Genomic DNA, 7,681 nt, shown 5'->3' with positions numbered 1-7,681 from the left:
ATTGTTCGGTAATTTCCACACTCTGTTTGGTCACCTTTTTTTTGGAATGGGAACAAATATTGATCTTTTCCAGTCAATTGGCCAGCTGGCTGTCTTATATTTCAGTTCGTGTGGACTTGTTTTAATTTTCTTCAGCCTCAATTTGAACTTGCACATGAGTAATTGATGGTCTGAACCACAGTCTGCTCATGGCCTGGTCTTGACTACTGATATTGAGCTTCTCCTTTCATTGCACAGATATAGTGAATCTGATTCCTATGTAGTCCATATGATGAGGCCCATTTGAACAGTCACTCACTGTGATTTTTAAAAGGTATTTGTGATGTTCAAAATTCAAGCATTTGTTTTCCAGCCTTATTTCTTTCATCAAGTCCTTGCTTTCTAACTATTATCCCTTCTTTATTGTTTCTAATTTTTGCATTCTGGTCATAAATTATGATTAACATATCTTGATTGCATGTTTTGTCAATTTTTTTACTGCAAAATTTGGTACAAATCTTCAATTTCCTCCTATTTGCTTTTAGCTCTTGGTTCTTATATTTTAATATTAGTCTTAATAATAGGTTTTCATTAATTGTGTATAGATAACATCCTATCCCTTACATTATAATTCAGGATAGAACTTGAAATTGTCTTTGTAACTATGAATACAACACCATTCTTTCTGTTTTTCATTCTCAGCATAGTTTGTCATGTGGTTGTCCGATTCAAAGTGGCCAAGCCTGTCCATCTCGTCCCACAAATGCCTAGTATATCAATATTAATTTGTCCATTACATTTTGACAACTTCTACTTTTTCTATATTCATGCTATGTGCAATCCACATTCCAATTCTTAAGAGATGCTTGAAGTTGCTTCTCCCTTATTGATTGACTGGGTTGTACTTCTAATACTACCAGTTACCCTATTGTTAACAGGGTTTTCAGATGCTTGCTATTTCAGAACACGTATGGCCACTTCTGCTTCCTAGTCTGCTTTAATCTGCCGATACCTGTCCACCATGTGTGACCTATCTGGGTATTTGATACATCCATTGTAAGCTATCAGAATCACATCAAACCACAGATGACCCAAGTACAGAAACTGACAGACAAGTACTCTACTAATAAGAGCAAATGATGAGCAAGCAAGTGTATATGCAACCAAGTTATGAAATAATTAGCAATATACAAGTTATTCCCCTAATATAACACACTGATAGAAAAGTGCTGCACCTTTAACAGGAAATCAGGGATATGAAAATCATGGTGCAGGGCCCATTTAAGCTAAGTGGCAGCTTGAAAGGATGGGGTTCTGAGTGAATGCTGGAGCCTTCCAGCTGAGGCCCACAACTAGTCCAGCAGGATAATGTCCAGAGTGAGGGCAATGTCTCAGCTAGATCTGTGATGCTGGTGGTACACACGACAAAGCGGAAGAAAAAGGGGAGATAATGTTAAAATGCTTCCTTTCACTGTAAATCCTCTCTTTCTCTAAGCTGAGTGGCTGTAAGAAAGTCCTGGATGATATTGATGGGGAAATATTATAAGTACTATAACAGAATATGTAGAAGGCTGGAGTCAGAGAATAAAGAGGGGGAAATTCACTAGATATTTCTCAAGCTGAAAGAACTGAAAAGCAAGTAAGTTTTGAGTTGTAATTCTTAGAGATGTTATGGGTTAAATCATGAACAATTCAGGACATAGTAAAAGAACATTTATGTAATACACAGAATCACTACACTAAAAAGAATTGGCTGACCCTGAAATATTTCATAAAGTGACATATGATCAATAGGCAAATGTCACAAAATAAAAAACTCAAACTGCACTGAAGATATTGGGAGAAAAGAAGGCCCCAGGAATTGATGAGATACCAGTTGACATATTTCAAATAATAGACGCAGCCCTGGATGTGTTCATGAGTCCATGCCAGGAAATTTGGAAGACTGCTACCTGTCCAATTGACTGGAAAATATCTATATTTGTTCCTATTCTCAAGAACCATGATTTGACAGAATGGAAACATTATCGAACACTTTAATTAATATCACATGCAAGCAAAATAGTACTGAAGATCATCCAAAAATGGCTAGAACAGTACACTGACAGAGAACTGCCAGAAGTTCAGACTGGCTTTAGTAGAGGCTGTGGCACCAGAGATATCATTGCTGATATCAGATGCATCCTGGCTAAAAGCAGAGAATATCCAAATAAAGCCTATTTATGCTTTATTGACTACACAAGGCATTTGACTAAGTAGACCTGTGGAATTTGTCGCTCAATACGGGTTTTCTAATGTAGGTGACTATGTGGAGGGGCAGGACTGTGAAAGTGAGGAGTGTTGGCCTATCTGCAAAGGGATTACTTACCTACCGTTCCACTAAGGGATTGGCCAGTCTCAAAAATTCACAAAAGGATAAGCTAGTCTCACCAATAAAGTGAACTAATTCCCCCACCAGAAAGAATTCTTCCTACACTAGAAGAGATGGAATTATTTACCTAGTCAGAGGAGAGAGACCCTTCCCCCAATCCAGTGAAATGTAGAACATGCTTTGGGATGGCACTAGCTGAAATGGATAATTGGGTGTGAGTTGGGACTTTGAGGTAGGGTGGTACAGGGAGCCAATATTGTCAAGACTGAGAACATTGTTGGATAATTTTGGGGGAAAGATTGATAAAAGATTGATATTAGCAGGACTGAGAACTTAGGAACACTTAGAGTCACAAGGCTTGAGGCTGAGATGCCTGGATGCACATTTTGGGAGATGTCTTGACTATAGTTTGTTATTAATCTTAATTATAGCTTTTTAATTCCCCTAGTATAGTTCTTTGTGATCTATGAGCTATTCCATTGGATTTTGAACCCCTCCAAGCAGTAAGATTGATGTTGAAATGTGTGAAAAGAGTCATGAGTGCATGGGGGACATGTCTAACCTCAAGGGAATTGCTTTTGTGTTATTAATGATGATGTGGGCAGGGATAGTTTCCCCTGTGAAGTTGGAAAAAGTCAGATATGGCACTCCCCCATGGCCCTGGCTCTTCATACAAGATCAGAACAAATTATGGCTGACATTTAGTAGATTAAGACTCTCAAAACACTTAATTGTCCTCATGTGAAATGTATAATTAGATGTACGACTGGAATATTATTAAATGGTTTAAAATCAGGAAACTGTGTATCCTCTCTCTCTACCTATTCAATCTGTATGCCAAGCAAATAATTCAAGATACAACCCTGACATACACCTTTCTCTATAAAGAAGACTGTGGCATCAGGATCAGAGGAGACTCCTCAACAGCCTTCTTTATGCAGATGACACAACCTAGCTAACTAAAACTGAGGAGAACTTGAAGCACTGTTGCAAAAGATTAAATACTACAGGCTTCAATATGGACAACATCAAGAAAACAAAAATTTTCACCAGTGGGCCAGTTGGAAACATCATGACAGATGGAGGAAAGATTGAAATTGTCAATGATTTCATTTTACTGGGATCCACACGAACACCCTTGTTTCCCAGTCAAGATATTAGGAGATATATCTTACTCTATGCCAATTGACTTAATAACATTTAGTCATTTGACAGTAAGTAGAATAGTGTTTGATCAGAGTCTTGAAAACTATATCCTAAACATATTGACCCAAAAATAATCATCACTTCCCTCACCCCTCCCCAATCATGATCTTCTTCCAATCTTCCTAAAACCTCTGAATGGAACCATTACTCATTCATCTGTACAAACTACAAACTTTGAAGGTATACTTTACACACTTTAACTTATCATTCCTCTTTGATAGTTTCTAACATATGAACTTCTTTTTAACTTTACTTCAGATATAGTTCTTAAAGAATTTCCCAATAGCATCCAGTGTATACTTTTGCTGTTTTTGATTGGTCCCCTTTGAGTCCCTTCTGACTCAGGGTGATGCAAGGGCAAACTAAAGCACTCTATACTAATAATCTGTGGTGCCCCCTTCTCTGTTCACTCATGCATTTTAATGGGATATACTATTTTTTTTTTACTATCTATATAGTAAAATGTGCAAGGAGCTAGAGTAAGAAAATAAAAAAGATAGAATTTGCTCAGCATTTCTTAAGCTGAAAGAACTAAAGCATAATTTCAAGCCATGAGTTGCAATGCTTAAGGATGCTGTGGGCAGAATAGTGAATGATTGAAGAAGCATTAAAAACAGATGAAAAGAGCATACAGAGTCATTGTACCAAAAAGAATTGACTGACACAGAAGAATTTCAAGAAACAACATATGAGCAAGAGACAATGGTGATAAAGGAGGAAGTTCAGACTAGTCTGAAGGACTTGGCAAAAAAAAGAAAGCCCTAGGAATTGATGGAATAATTGACATAATTCAGATGCTGCCCTGCATGTACTTACCAAGTTGTGCCAAGAAATCTGGAGGACAACTACTTGGCCAACTGACTGGAAGAGATCCATATTTATTCCCTTTCCAAAAAGTGGTGACCTGACACAGTGTGGAAATTATCAAACAATATCACTAAAATCACACACTAGCAAAATCCTGCTGAAGATTATCCAGAAAAGACTTAAGCAGTACATTGAAAGAGAAATATCATAAACACAGTTTGGATTTAGAAGAGGTCATGGCACTAGGGATATTACTGCCAATGTCAGATGGATCTTGACATAAAGCAGAGAGCCTATCAGTGTTTCATTGACTATGCAAAGGTTTTGACTGTGTAGATCACAATAAATTGTGGCTAACCTTGAGGAAAATGGAAATTTCAGAACACTTGATTGTGCTTATATAAAATGCATGCTTGTACTAAGAAGCAGTCCTCAGAACAGAGCAAGGAAAACTGCATGGTTCAAAATCAGGAAAGGAGTGTGTCAGGGATGCATCCTGTACCTTTTCAATTTGTATGTGGAACAGATCATTCAGGAAGCAGGGCTTCATGCGGAGGAGTGTGGCATCAAGATTAGAGGAAGACTCATTAATAAGCTACGATATGCAGATGACACAACCTTGCTTACTGAAACTGAAGAAGACCTAAAGCACTTTCTGCAAAAGGTCAAAAATATAGTCTTCAATATGGATTGAAATTCAACATCAAGAAGACAAAGATTCTCACCAGTGGGCCAATTGGCAGAACCATATTAGATGGAGAAGAGATTGAAGTTGTTAGCAATTACAACTTGCTTGGAGCCACAATAAACACTCTTAATACCAGCAGTGTTTGGAAATCAAAAGACAAATTGCATTGGGAAAATCTGCTGTCATGAACCTCTCCAGAGTGCTGAAGAGCAATGATGTCAGTCTAGATACAAAGGTGCATCTAATCCAGGCCACAATCTTCTCAAATACTTGTATGCTTCAGAGAGTTGGACAATGACTAAGGATGACAAAAGAAGAATAGAAGCCTTCGAGTTGTGGTGCTGGAGAAGAGCCTTGAACATGCCATAGACTGCCTAGAAAATAAATTAGTCTGTCTCAGAGAGTGTAAAATCAAGTGTCTCCTTGGAGGCTAGGATTTTGAAGCTCTGCCTCACTTATTTTGGGCACGTGGCCAGTAGAGAGCATTCTTGAAGAAGGACATCATGCTTGGAAAGGTGGACGAACAGCACAGGAGAGGGAAACCTGGATGAGATGTATTGATGCAGTAACTGGGGTGATGGGGGTTGATGTGTCAAAATTAATGAGACTGGCTTAGGACAGTTCAGAGCTGCTGTACATAAGGTCACTATGCATTGCAGGTGACTGAACCAGTAACATTATATGAGAGGTTTGGAAGTGGAAGTGGTATCCACTTCCTAAACAACTTGCCTCCTGAAACTCTATGAACTTTGATAAATGTCCTTAGTTGTAGAGGGACTTCAAGCCTTTTGTTCATGGGGTCAACTATAAGTCGTGCTCAACTCGAGGGCAATCACCAATAATATATATATATCTACATGTGCGTACATGTGTGTATGAGCTATTCATGATTGAACTGCTTTTTAAATGTCAGTGTAATATTAATGACTGATAACAGAAATACCCATCCACTGTTGTTGAGTTGATTCCAATCAATGACCAATATAATTCCAATATTATGACCCTTATTGGGTCTCTGAGGTTGTAAATATTTTCTGAAGGAGATAGCCCATCTTTCTCCCTTGAAGCAGTTGGTAGACCAGCACCATTAATCTTTTGCTTTGTAATTCAGCACTTAACTCATCATATCACCAGAGCTCCCATTTTAATAGAACTAACTGAATTGTATCATTACCTTTTTGGCAAATATGGGAGCTAAGGGTTTTTGGGTTCTTTTTACTATTTTAATTACTACAAAAGAGCATTCCACACATTATATAACAGTGAAAATGAGTCAATAAATTTAATTCAGTGTAAAATTCTGTTGGTCTCTCACAGCAACAAAAATACAGACTTTCACAGATTTAGCTTTAACTATCTCAAGAAAATAACTGAACAGTGCGGGGGGAATATCCACTTATTACAGTAAACAATCTATTATGTCCTTCAAGATTGAAAATATGCAATATAATGTATGAATATGGGACATTTCTGGCATTCTAAAGTTTTCTGTTGTATGCTTTTATAACACCAGGAATATTGACAGAATTGCCCTAAAACTGGTCTGTGTGCTTAGAAAAATCATATAAATAATGAAATATTTTATTCATAATTTCTTCAATATTACATTTTTAAGCTGCTAAAGATAGTAAGTCACTAGGCAAGTTTTCCATTTGTTGGAGATACATATGTTAAAGCAGTACTTAGCTGATCTGTTTGAGAACGATCTGGAATGGTATCTGCAGACAAACTGAAATATCAAGTTATATTTACTTCACTAAAAATATCAAAAACCTCAAATTAATTGCAGTCAAGTTGGGACTGACTTGACATAGATGACCCTCCAGCATGTTTCCAGAGGCTATAAAATCTCACTGGAGGAGGGTGTCAGTCTTTTTCCCATGGAGCAACAGGCATAAGTGCTTCACCTTTGAATTATCAGAGCCATCAGAAATCAAGTTTTATCACTTATTAATTCTTCACACATAGTTTTAGACATGTATGATGGATTGCCCTTTCCTGTGTTACCATATTTTCAAAGGTGAGCTGCTGAAGATGGATGAAATTAAACAGCAGGTTCAAACAAATGAAAACAACTTCCATTTTGTGGGGATACATTTTCTTTTTTTCTTTAAAAGATAGTCCACCTCCAGCAATTGCTATAATGACAGCACCATAATGCAAAACAGCTTTTCAATTCTGACATTCTTCATTAATTTGTGTTTCTATTTCATAAATTAAGCCAAACCAATTTAAGTAAAACTATCTCTAAGTGGAACTGTTTTCATGTTTATCAATCATATTTGAGTTGTGCCTGTTGCAAAATTCATTCATAGGTAGTAGAGAATTGAATGATGTAGACTAAGTAGAGACTTTTTTTAACATTTAAAAAACTATTTTTATTTTATATTGGTTTGCATACAGAATTGTACACACTGTGTTTCACACTTTCCTTCATTCATATTGTATTTAATACAATCTTTCCCATGCATTGTCTTTTATAAAATTAATCTAGTATTGAATGTTCCATGGATTGCCAAGAAAACAAACAGATCCACCCTAGAGAGGGTTAAACCAGGCTACTCCTTGGAGGCAAGGATTCTGGGGCTTCGTCTGACATACTTTGGACATGTTGTAAGGAGAGAAAGGTC

The sequence above is a fragment of the Elephantulus edwardii genome, unplaced genomic scaffold (assembly GCF_000299155.1).
Source record: "Elephantulus edwardii isolate Elephantulus edwardi_28Jun2011 unplaced genomic scaffold, EleEdw1.0 scaffold00001, whole genome shotgun sequence".
In the NCBI taxonomy this organism is placed as follows: domain Eukaryota; kingdom Metazoa; phylum Chordata; class Mammalia; order Macroscelidea; family Macroscelididae; genus Elephantulus; species Elephantulus edwardii.
This window is presented reverse-complemented; position numbering follows the sequence as displayed.